Source organism: Heloderma suspectum, chromosome 1, assembly GCF_057233095.1.
Source record: "Heloderma suspectum isolate Gila_16-S chromosome 1, 16-S_ref, whole genome shotgun sequence".
In the NCBI taxonomy this organism is placed as follows: domain Eukaryota; kingdom Metazoa; phylum Chordata; class Lepidosauria; order Squamata; family Helodermatidae; genus Heloderma; species Heloderma suspectum.
The window spans coordinates 183,016,096-183,029,183 of NC_139458.1; the positions used below are offsets into that span (position 1 = coordinate 183,016,096).

General features: G+C 43.3%; 1 protein-coding gene across 1 annotated transcript in view; it reads left to right on the forward strand.

Moving 5' to 3' along the window:
- The window catches only part of LOC146358471 (sodium channel protein type 2 subunit alpha-like), a 124,857-nt gene that overhangs the window by 85,291 nt on the left and 26,478 nt on the right, over window positions 1-13,088 (forward strand).

Here is a 13,088-nt window from a genome sequence, read left to right on the forward strand (position 1 = left end):
CTGGATGTCTCCACTAGATTAAGAGCTTTTCTACACGAGACCGTTAATCCGTTGTATCCACTTTTGGTTTAGTCACAGAATTGAGATCCGAGCACCACAAGAAGAGAGTTTGATTTCCTACTTTTCTGCTACATAACCTCTAGATCGCACTGTGGTATAGCGGAATAGCACAAATACACAAGAGGAAATTGCAGTTCCTTTTGCTTTTACAATTAAATACCGCACTTTCCCAGCTCTAAAAAAAAATCACCTCAAAGTGCTGGTTAGATATAGAAGTGGAATTGCAGGGTCATGGTGTCATCTAAAGAACCCGTAAACAACTGTGAGTAGGGAATGATGACTGCACAATAGATGTCTCATGTAGAGAAGTCCTAAGGGTGCTTCCAGATGGAGGGCTCCTACCACAAATAATCAAAAGGCATTGTGCAGCTATTCTGGCTTCCTTAACAGATTTTTTTACTGGTAAGGAAAAAGATGGAAGTGGTTGGAAAACATAGGAGGGCTACAGGTTGAAGGCAACAATGTTTGGACCCCCCATAAAATCCTACAAATGAGTCATTGTAATTGCACAATAAAAGCATCATCTGGAAGCACACTTAGACAAACAGATTTATTACAAATTTAAAAAAATTCCTTCCCCTAATTTAAGCTTTTTCTACACAGATTTATAATGAACTCAAATAATTTTAAATGGGTTGTCCTCTCTCTTCTTCCATTTCTTTACTAGCTCCCTCTATCTTTTTCACCTAATTTCCACATCCTGGTAGATTGTAAACTCGCCACTTAAATTTCTTAAAAATTAAATGGAGACTGTTGGTATCTTCTCTGTTTAGCTTCTTTCAAAAACATTTTGCTTAACTTTCAAAGGAGTCTGCAAGTGATGTAAATAAATACAAATGTGGGACTCATGTGCAAAGTCTTTTAAAAACATATTCATAGAATAGTAGGGTTGGAAGGGGCCTACAAGGCCATCGAGTCCAACCCCCTTCAGAATGTCATTGATCAGACTTGTTTGCCACTTTTTGAAATGATTCCCTAACGACCATGCTTACTTCTGATTTTACCTTCAGCTTTCTAAATTCAAATCACTTCCCTTTTGTAATACCATATTGCTAAATGAAACCGCGAGAGCAAATTTGACATGTTCATGAAAAGGGATTCTTCCAAAACATGTCTGTGCATTTGTACGTTTTGTTTGGTATATGAAAAGCAGGAGGCAAACCAAAAACAAAATGAAAATGTTCGCAGAACATATTTATTTCTTCTGTAACAGTGTACCCTCTGATGCAGCTAACACACCAAAAAAACAAACAGAACGTTAAGGTATGCACAGAATCTGAACTCTAAGAAATTAACCATCTTTTCAAAAATGTGGGACATTTTCCATAGCATATTGGCCAGTATCTAATTGGACACTGGCGAAGGGGCTTGCGTAACTCAGTGAAGCCATAAGCTATGCTGTGCAGGGCCACCCAAGACGGACAGGTCATGGCAGAGAGTTCTGACAAAATGTGGTCCACTGGAGAAGGAAATGGCAACCCACTCCAGTATTCTTGCCAAGAAAACCCCATGGAACGTATCACAAGGCTAAAAGATATGACGCCGGAAGATGAGCCCCTCAGGTCAGAAGGTGCCCACTATACTACTGGGGAAGAGCAGAGGGTATTTCCAAGTAGCGCCAGAAAGAGTGAAGCGGCTGGGCCAAAGCCGAAAGGACACTCAGCTGTGGATGTGTCTGGTGGTGAAAAGAAAATCTGATGCTGTAAAGAACAATATTGTTTAGGAACCTGGAATGTAAGGTCAATGAATCAAGGTAAGCTGGAGATGGTCAAACATGAGATGGCAAGATTGAACATCGACATCTTGGGAATCAGTGAACTAAAATGGACAAGCATGGGCAAATTTAATTCAGGTGACCATCATATCTACTACTGTGGGCAAGAATCCCTTAGAAGAAATGGAGTAGCACTCATAGTCAACAAAAGGGTGGGAAAAGCAGTACTGGGATACAATCTTAAAAACGATAGAATGATCTCAGTACGAATCCAAGGCAAACCATTCAACATCACAGTAATTCAAGTCTATGCCCCAACCACTGAGGCCAAAGAAGCTGAGGTTGATCACTTCTATGAAGACCTACAACACCTTCTAGAACTAACACCAAAAAAAGATGTCCTCTTCATCATAGGGGATTGGAATGCTAAAGTAGGAAGTCAAGAAATCACCGGGATAACAGGCAAGCATGGCCTTGGTGTACAAAATGAAGCAGGACAAAGGCTAATCGAGTTTTGCCAAGAGAACACGCTGATCATAGCAAACACTCTTTTCCAACAGCAGAAGAGGCGACTCTACACATGGACATCACCAGATGGTCAATATCGAAATCAGATTGATTATGTCCTTTGCAGCCAAAGATGGAGAATCACCATACAGTCAGTAAAAACAAGATCTGGAGCTGACTGTGGCTCAGATCATGAGCTTCTTGTTGCAAAATTTCAGCTTAAATTGAAGAACGTAGGGAAAACCACTAAACCGTTCAGGTATGACCTAAATCATATCCCTTATGAGTGGAGGTGAGGAATAGATTTAAGGGATTAGACCTGATAGACAGAGTGCCTGAGGAACTATGGACGGCGGTCCATAACATTGTTCAGGAGGCAGCAACTCAATCCATCCTAAAGAAAAAGAAATGCAAGAAAGCAAAGTGGCTGTCTGATGAGGCTTTACAAGTAGCTGAGGAAAGAATGGAAGCAAAAAGCAAGGGAGAAAGGGGAAGATATATCCAACTGAATGCAGAGTTCCAGAGAATAGCAAGGAGAGACAAGAAGGCCTTCTTAAATGAACAATGCAAAGAAATCGAGGAAAACAACAGAATGGGAAAGACTAGAGATCTCTTCAAGAAAATCGGAGATATCAGGGGAACGTTTTGTGCAAAGACGGGCATGATAAAGAACAAAGAAGGCAGGAACTTCACAGAAGCAGATGAGATTAAGAAGAGGTGGAAAGAATACACAGAAGAACTATAAAGAAAGATCTGAATGTCCATGATAGCCATGATAGTGCGGTCACTAAACGTGAGCCGGACGTCCTCGAGAGTGAAGTCAAGTGGGCCTTAGGAAGCATTAGTAACAACAAAGCTAGCAGAGAGAACAGTATTCCAGCTCAGCTATTTAAAATCCTAAAAGATGATGCTATTAAAGTGCTCCACTCAATATGCCAGCAAATTTGGAACACTCAACAATGGCCACAAGACTGGAAAAGATCAGTTTACATTCCAATTCCAAAGAAGGGCAATGCCAAAGAGTGTTCAAACTACCGTACAATTGCGCTCATTTCACATGCCAGCAAGGTGATGCTCAAAATCCTACAAGCTGGGCTTCAGCAGTATGCGAACCGAGAACTACCGGAAGTACAAGCTGGGTTTCGAAGAGGCAGAGGAACTAGAGATCAAATCGCCAACTTTGGCTGGATCATGGAGAAAGCAAAAGAATTCCAGAAAAATGTCGATTTCTGCTTCATTGACTACGCTAAAGCCTTTGATTGTGTGGATCACAACAAACTGTGGCAAATTCTGAAAGAGATGGGGGTACCAGACCACCTTACCTGTCTCCTGAGAAACCTGTACGAGGGTCAAGAAGCAACAGTAAGAACGAGACATGGAACAACCGATTGGTTCAAAATTGGGAAAGGAGTACGACAAGGCTGCATATTGTCACCCTGCTTATTTAATGCAGAATATATCATGAGAAACGCCGGGTTGGATGAATCCCAGGTCGGAATTAAGATTGCTGGGAGAATTATCAACAACCTCAGATACGCAGATGATACCACCCTAATGGCAGAAAGTGAAGAGGATCTCAAGAGCCTCTTGTTGAGGGTGAAAGTGGAGAATGCAAAAGCTGGTTTGAAACTCAACATTAAAAAAACTCAGATCATGGCATCTGGCCCCATCACTTCCTGGCATATGGAAGGGGAAGAAATGGAAGCAGTGACAGAGTTAATTTTCTTGGGCTCCAAGATCACTGCAGATGGTGACTGTAGCCATGAAATTAAAAGACGCTTGCTTCTTGGGAGGAAAGCTGTGGCAAACCTGGACAGCATAGTAAGAAGCAGAGACATCACCTTGCCGGCAAAGGTCCATATAATCAAAGCTATGGTTTTCCCACTAGTAACGTATGGCTGTGAGAGCTGGACTATAAGGAAGGCTGAGCGCCGAAGAATTGATGCTTTCGAACTGTGGTGCTGGAGAAGACTCTTACGAGTCCCCTGGACTGCAAGGAGGTCAAATCAGTGAATCCTAAAAGAAATCAACCCTGAGAGCTCATTGGAAGGACAGATACTGAAGCTGAAGCTCAAATATTTTGGCCACCTAATGCAAAGAGAAAACTCTCTGGAAAAGACCCTGATGCTGGGAAAGACTGAAGGCAAAAGGAGAAGGGGACGGCAGAGGATGAGATGGCTAGATAGCATCACTGATGCAATGAATGTAGACTTGAGCACGCTCCGGGAGAGAGCGGCGGACAGGAAGGCCTGGCATGCTATGGTCCATGGGGTCACGAAGAGTCGGACACGACTGAACAACTGAACAACAACAGCTAATGTAAATTATGTTGCACTCGCTAGCACAAACAACTTCTAGTGCAATGCCAGTGGTGTGAGCGGGCACAATGGGTTTTCTGCAGAAACCTGTCATGCCAGCTAATACTATTGGCCTTGCACTAGAGGCTGCTTATGCTAGCACAATGTAATTTATGTTAGCATTAGTGCCAACTGGATACTGCCCATTGTTTGGAAAAGCTTCCGTTATTGGCATGTTTCCTGAAGGCTCTTTATGGTTGGCATTCCATATTGCAAAGCACTTCTTAAAATGAGGAGGCGGGGACCCTGGTATTTTAACAGCATAATTTTGCATATGTTTGCTCCAAAATAAATTCCATTGGGTTCAATAGAGCTTAGCCCCCAAAAAGTGTATATGGGATTGCAGACCAAAGGCTGTAATCCTCTACACACTTACTTGGGAGTAAGTAGCATGGAACTTAATGAGATTTCTGATTAAGCACACATATGATTGTGCTGTTTAGTATTAAAGGGGCTTGTAAAAATGGTATACACTGGGTGGGAAAGAGGGTTAGTTAACTTGTTTGGATTCGAACCTTAATTATTTCAAAAAGAGCCATACAGGGACAGCACGTTAGGTGATATGTGGTAGTGGTTTTTTTTTAGCATTTATGTTTTAGCAATACTAAGTAACCATGCTCTTCTATAAGAGATGGAAATAATTATAATCCTCAGTTGGGCCATACAATTAAAATTCCTTAGCTCAGTGCTGGCAGTCTACACTTTACAGCAGCCAAGTGGAAGCTAGGTAAAAGAGCTTGTGCCTGGCAAATGATCCACGCTATGGCTGGTAAATTATAGAGCAGTGGTGGGCAGAAAGTAGATCTACAGATGTTTTAAACTTCCCAGAATCCCCTGCCAGCATAGCCCATGGTCAGGAAAGCTGGGAATTGAAGTCTAAAACATGAAGAGATCTACTGTCTGCCCACCCCTACTAAAGAGTGTCTTGCCATGTGGGTTGCCCATACCAGTCCATGGAGAACCAGTACAGCACCAGAATGGTTAATGGCAACGTACACTACCCTTGCCTCCAGGACGTGCACAGAAGCGATTTCTTGTGGAATCTATATTGCTATTGTACTGTGTAGATTGGCCGTGTCTCTTTCCAGATGAAGGAATGCCGCGGATTGAGCTCCACATTTTTCGTTAAGCAAATCAGGTCTTCCAGCTTGCTTAAGGTTTCCAACACAAAAACTGAAATAAAAAATTCAGGTGGAGCCTGGGATCAGAACCCAGAGCAGACTCAGTGTTGGAGCCAGCTCAAAAGCGGTCTGTCATGTGAGATATCCTTAAAGACAAACAAACAGCTGTGGGGTAGGGTGGCATTACTCCTTGCTTTGTTGGTAACTGGCTGAAGAGCAAAAAGGATCTAGACAGGCCTTTGTGTTGTGATGTGTTTTTGTTTGTTTAGGGTTGGCAGCAAGCATGCAAGATGTACATAAAAGCAATGGGACCAGGAATCACAACATCCATTTCTTCCAGTTACCATCCCTTTGATCCCATTAACCATTAGTGAAACTGGATTATTTCATTCTTCAGCTCAATTCGGCCTTTGTGGTCTTTTGGATATACACATATATTTTATTTCTTTATATATTTCTTTTTAATGAGGAGTTACTATGCACCCTACTGAGTCCTGTTTAAAAATGTTTTCCCAATGACTATAAAAGTTCAGTGTCAGATCTTTCTACATAAATCGGGGCAGACTTCCTTGTTAGATACCTGCAAAGCAGTTGTGTGATCTTCGCTGTATATATTCGGACCCTCATACCCACAAAATCCAAGGGAAGGTACAGTTCATCTGTGATAAGAAACATGGCTATATCATCACCCATAAGTGACTTTCATGTTGCTGCAGTAACATGGCCTATATGACTGCTATAAACCAAGAGGGGGCTCCTGTGCCCTCCAGATAGTTTAGATTACAGCTTCTGTAATATTGGCCATGGTGGTTAGGGTTGATGGGACTTATAGTCCAAAACATCTGTAGAGTACTAGGTTGCTTACCCCTGCTATAAACCATCAATCCTATCTTCTCCTAGATGCCACTAGGTAGAGCAACTCAGAAAAAGACAAGACACTAATGACTTCCCTGCCTATAACTTCCGCCCTGCCCCCCAAGTCAGTGTATTTTACTTGGCATCTTTACGCTTATCACAAGACTTCCTTTGTTTTTGCAGTTCTAGCGAATATGATCTATCAGGACTACTGATGAATGTGGTTGCTGGGACAGGCAGTCACAATAGCTTTCCCTGCCCTGAATGTCACAGTCTGGTCCAGCGGTGGCTGACAGCCTGAGGGGCTGTGGAATGGAGGCCATGCGAAGGGAGAACATGCACCGTGGGCACCATTTTCACCCTGTTATGTGTCCGTCCCTGTGCAAAGGGAAATGTACAATGGGCAGGTTTGAGAAGAGCACCTCCAACAGGGCCAGTGTACACTGTGTAAATCTGAGCTCTGCCTTGCTCACAGTACCCCTTTAACACCTGCTTCCTCCACATTCTGGCCCACGATATTCTTGTGGGTGACCCTGGTACTCTTTAAAGAAGGATGACAACTGTTAGTCATCAAACAGGCAGAGCTACAGAGACAGCACTCCACAGCTTGAATCATAACTATCTCTGAATAAGCTTTGAATAACCATCTCACAAGCCCTGTGGTGCTTCCTTTTCTCAGTTGTTTGGGCCCTGTGCAGTGTCCAATTCAGATATTATATTATTATTATTATTATTATTATTATTATTATTATTATTATTGCTGCCCATTACAAGAAACATACTGATTTTTGACCAAGAAGAAACTTGAAAGTTCAATTTATGAAATGTAGACACATCCACCATTCCACCTGAGTGTAGAGTGGCTGTTTGCATTTCTGATAACGATCTCTCAGATTTATGCCTGATCTTTCTTTTCTTTTTTTTGCATGTGAAATGTCTAACATACTAATTTGATGAATGAACTGCACATACTTTCAAGGATTAAAGAAAAAAGACTGTTAAATTTGTATTTGTTTATTTTGACTTGCTCATAATGCAGTCCCTATAAGTTATAACACTTCTTTTTTCCTTCAAAAAATGAACAACTTAAAGATAGCACTTTATTTCCGGACCAAGATTCATGATTTTTGGTTTGGTTATGGCTTTCTTGCTCTGCTGTTGCTCCGGTATTAATGCCATAAAACAATTTTGGGTTGGAATGATGCAAGGAAAATATTTTACAATTCTAAACTATAAAAATAGTAATCAGGATTTTATTATTCTACATTAATTAATTAATTAAGAATGAATTGAAGATTTAAAAAAAAATCATAGGAATCAGCATCTCAATCCAGCACTGGTTTATAGTCATGAGAGCTCCAGTTTGTGCACAGATGCTCAAAGTGTCTGGTCCACATGTACATTCCATTGTGCATAGGCATTGGGTCCTTCTATTGGAATGATTGGGGCAGTCAGTGCATACCAAAGATTCATTTGTGCATCTGATGTATTAAACTGTACACTGTCCCCCTGCATGCTATTTGGTTCTGTGGGATTTCCCTGACTGAGCTGTCAGAGGCAGTCTCAAGTGTGGTGTTGGAGGAACCCAGGACTGTGGTTCTGGGTGACTTCAACTTCCATGCTGAGGCTGTCTCTGGACTGGAGTTCCAGCTCAGGACTTCATGGCCTCCATGACAACCATGGGGCTGTCTCAGTATGTCATTGGCCCAACGCATGAAGCAGGGCACACCCTTGATTTGGTTTTTGCTCCAAGTCATGAGATGTGTAGTCTGAAGATGGGGGGAGGGTGTCCAAGTAACCCCACTGTCATGGTCAGTCCATTTCCTGGTGAGATTTGAATTTACAGTGTTAACTCTCCTCCCACGGGGGTGGGGGACCCATTCAGATGGTCTGCCCCAGGAGACTGATGGAATCCAATGGATTTCTGAAAGCTCTTGGGGATTTTCCAGTGGAGAGAGCTGGTGATCGAGCTGAGACTCTTGCCTCATGGTGGAACAGTGAGATGCAGAGGGCCATCAACTTGATTGCACCTGAGTGCCCTCTCTGGCACTGTGGCACCCACTCTGCTCCTTGGTATACTGGGGAGCTTCAGTCAATGAAATAGGCTGGACATGTGCTAAAGATCAAATGGCGTGAGACTCAAAGCGAAGATGACCACGCACGCTCTAGAGCACATAATCGTGCCTATTGCATGGTGGCATGGGCAGCAAAGAAGGCTTACTTTGCTGCCTCCACTGCGTCCTTGAGTATCCATCCAGTGGAACCTTCCTGGGTAGTCTGGAGGTTGTTAATACCCTCCCCAGAAAATGGGGCCATAGCCATGTCAAGGACCTGCTTTGACCTTTTGCATCACACTTTGATAGGGAAGTACGAAAGTCACTTACCTTTTCGAAGGGTGACATACGCGGTGGGGGGGAGGCGCTCCGTCCCTCCCCCCGAAATTCTGGCCGGGGGGGGAGCACTCTGTCCCTCCCCCCCTGAAATTCTGGCCGGGGGGGAGGCGCTCCGTCCCTCCCCCCCCTGAATCCTGGCCGGCCGGCTCCGCAAATGGCGGCGGCCATAGCCGCTGCTGTTTGCGTCCCTGCAGTCAGCTGTGATAGGCTACGTAAATGTTTACGTAGCCTATCACGGCTGATTTAAAAGAAAAAAAAGCGTGTACGCAAATGGCGCCCATGGGCGCCGCCATTTGCGTTCCTTATTTTGACACATCTTAGTCTACGTAAACATTTACGTAGACTAAGACGGCGAAAATAAGGGGAACGCAAATAGCGTAGCATCTACACTATTTGCGTTCCCCTTATTTTCGCCGTCTTAGTCTACGTAAATGTTTACGTAGACTAAGACGTGCCAAAATAAGGAACGCAAATGGCGGCGCCCATGGGTGCCGCCATTTGCATACGTGCGTGTTTTTTTTCTTTTAAATCAGCTGTGATAGGCTACGTAAACATTTACGTAGCCTATCACGGTATTTTTTAAAAATCTAGCCATGATAGGCTACGTAAATCTTTACGTGGCCTATCATGTTTTTTTGTTTGTTTGTTTTTTGTTTTACTGGAAATGGCGGTGGCGGCAGCCAGTCAGAAGACCAGCCGCCGCCACCGCTGAACTGCCGCCACCAGGAAGATTCACCCAAGGTAAGTCCCGTCCCGGGGTGGGGTGGGGGGGTGGCAGACCGTTCCGCCACCGATTTCGGGGGGCCGAATGCGCTGGCATTCGGCCTCCCCAAGATTCTTGGCAAAATTCTCTGACATCCCTATACTTTGAGGACAAAATCGCTTGTCTCCATAGCAAACTTGCATTGTTGTTGTTATCACAGTTCCAGTTGAAATGTCTGATGCCACCATCTGCCTGATTTTGTGGGATTAGTTCCAGTTCCTGCAGCTTGATGATGTGGACAAGGTGCTCATAGCAATGTGACCAACCACGTGCCCTCTCGATCCCTGCACCTCTGGGCTAATAAAATCTAGCTGAGGAGGTATGACTGGCTGGTTTAGGGAGTGATAAATGCTTCCCTGTGGGAAAGGGTGGTCCCTGCTGGAGGCAGTAGTCCAGCCACTCCTGAAGAAGCCCACTCTGAACCCAATGGTATTTGACAACTACTGCCCAGTCGCAAATAACCCTTTCTTAGGGAAGGTACTTGAGAGGGTTGTGGGGGAGCAACTGCAACTGATTAAATCAGCCTTGGCCTGATGGCTGACCTTTATCAAGAGAGGAACAGGGGGAGTGCAACCCTGTTAATTCTGCTCAGTCTCTCATCGGCTTTTGATACCATCGACCATGGCATCCTCCTGGATCAACTCCATGGAATGGGTATCGGAGGCACTGTGTTACAGTGGTTCCAGTCCTACCTACAGGGCCAATTTCAGAGAGTAACATTGGGTGACTGTTCCTCGGCCCCTTGGCAGTTGAGCTATGGGGTGCTGCAGGGTACCATCTTCTCCCCATTGTTGTTTAACATCTGTATGAAGCCTCTGGGAACAGTCATTAAGGGATTTGGAGCCAAGTGCCATCAGTATGCTGATGACACACAGCTCTGTCTCCTTGTGACATCTGAATCAGGAGAGGCTGTGCAAGTCCTGGACCAGTGTCTGAACTCAGTAATGGGCTGGAGGAGGGCAATAAACTGAAACTGAATCCTGGCAAGATGGAAGCCCTGTGGGTGAGTGGTTCCTGAGTCCAGGAGATAGGCGCATTGGCTGTTCTGGATGGGGTTGCACTCCATCTGAAAGATCAGGTCTGTAGTTTGGGGGTACTCCTAGATCCACCACTGTCACTGGAAGCCCAAGTGGCCATTGTGGCTCAGAGTGCCTTTTACCAGCTTTGGTTGGTTCACCAGCTACAGCCTCTCCTGGACAGGGATAGCTTGGCCATAGTGGTACAGGCATTGGTAACCTCAAGACTGGATTACTGCAATGCACTCTGTGCAAAGCTGCCCTTGAGGCTGGTCTGGAAGCTAGAGCTAGTGCAGAATGCAGCAGCTTGGCTGTTATCAGGAGCTGCCCCTTTTCAGTATGCAACTCCTTTGCTGAGGGAATTGCGCTGGCTACCTATTTGCTACTGGACCAGGTTTAAGGTATTAGTACTAGTGTACAAAGCCCTAAACAACTTGGGACCAGGATACCTGAGAGAGCGCCTTCTTCTTTACCAACCTGCCCAATCACGGAGGTCATTGGAGGGCTTGCTCCTGGTGATTCCACATGTACCTATGGCCCAGTTGGAGTCTACCAGGAAAAGAGCCTTCAGTGTGGTGGCCCCCTCCTTGTGGAATTCCCTGCCTTTGGAGGTCAGACAGGCGCCAATGTTGTGTTACTTTTGGCGCCTCCTGGAGACATTGTTATCTTGAGAGGCCTTCCCTGAGTGACCAGCTGCAGTTTATTTAGTTCAGAATCTGCTCTTTTTAAATGTTTTAATTGTTTTAATTATGGGGTTTATTCTTTTATCTTGTTGTTCACTGCTCTGAAATATTTGATGTGGAACAGTGTATACATACTGTAAATACATACATTTAGGTATGCATAACTGCACAGTTTGACTACCTGAGCCCAAACTTTACCTGGAAACCAGATCCTTTGATTTCAGTACAAATCCATTTTTCAGTGGAATTTAACTTCAGATCATACATCACAAATGATTCAGTACACCAGAAATTCTTGAGTACAAAATATATCATATGAAGCTGCCCTAATTTTGCTAGAGTTTTCCATAATCATTTGTCCCCCTGCTACTTGGATAAAATGCCAATAAATGCATAGAAGGGGGCTTCAATCACACAATTAAGAAACTACTTTCTTCTCCGGACTAATAGGACAATTATTGATAAATACATGACTTTAAGTTTTCACATTCTGAGTTTTTTAAAAGGCTAACAGCACAATCCTATACCCGCTTACTTGGGAGTGAGCCCCACTGAAGTCTTACTTCTGAGTAGACATGCATAGGACTGCACTGTAAGTTGGAAGTACTTTGAAAAACCACTGTAATGTTTTATTATGTTTACTATTTTTAACTTGCTCAATATAGAAACTCCCTTTTGCCACTGGAAATAATACTATGAACAAGTGTCTTAATGCTTGTAATTCCCTCTACGCTATATCTCTGTTAATATTATGTGGTACTTTTAAAGTTATTTTATTAAATTTGATAAAAATTAGTGTACATGGGGATAACAGTTGTTCCCCAAATGTTAACCTCAATTTTGTTTATTGGTGTTAAAGTACATTAAAAATCTAGTATGTATTTCCTTTGGAGATGTAAAATTAACACCAACAGTTTTGGTTCCTATAAAATCTAGGGATTCAGATGAGCTAAAAGATTGTCTTGAATCTGGTTCTGGGCGGGGGGGTCCTAATGGAAAATTTCAGAGATCTTTTTAAAGAAGAAAACAACTACGCTCAGAAGGGGTGAGGGGAACAGGTTATCTGATGAAAACAATAACAGCTGTTCAAGTCTCCTAGAAATTGATTGAGCGTGTCTGAAACGACAAATGCCCTTCAGAAAGAAATGCAAATATTTTTAACCAGGTTAGTCAGACCACCTGAAATAGACTAGAAATGGCTGATTGCCCTGTATTGGCAGAAACAACCTGGATCATCTGCAACTTTTTTTTAGTAAATCCAAAATGGTAACCAAATCTTTCCGTTGCTTTAAAAAACACACACCCTCAAACTGGAACAGAACTGGTAAAGTACTTTCTTCATCAAATGAATATTTTAGCTGGTTAGAGTTAATGAGAAAAGCTTGACTAATGCTTATAGCTTTGGTTTGGAGTGTTATGTCAATAATGATCTTTATAACAATACATTGACACAAATATGTGTTATTATTCACCATCTGCTTACATCATTCCCCACGTAAAAGTAGCTACTTACCAATGCAACCATTTTACAGATGTTATACATGGTAATAACATTGTACAAGGCTACAGAATGCAATAATCAGCACTACTTTTATTCACTATGGTACCCATATTTGTCT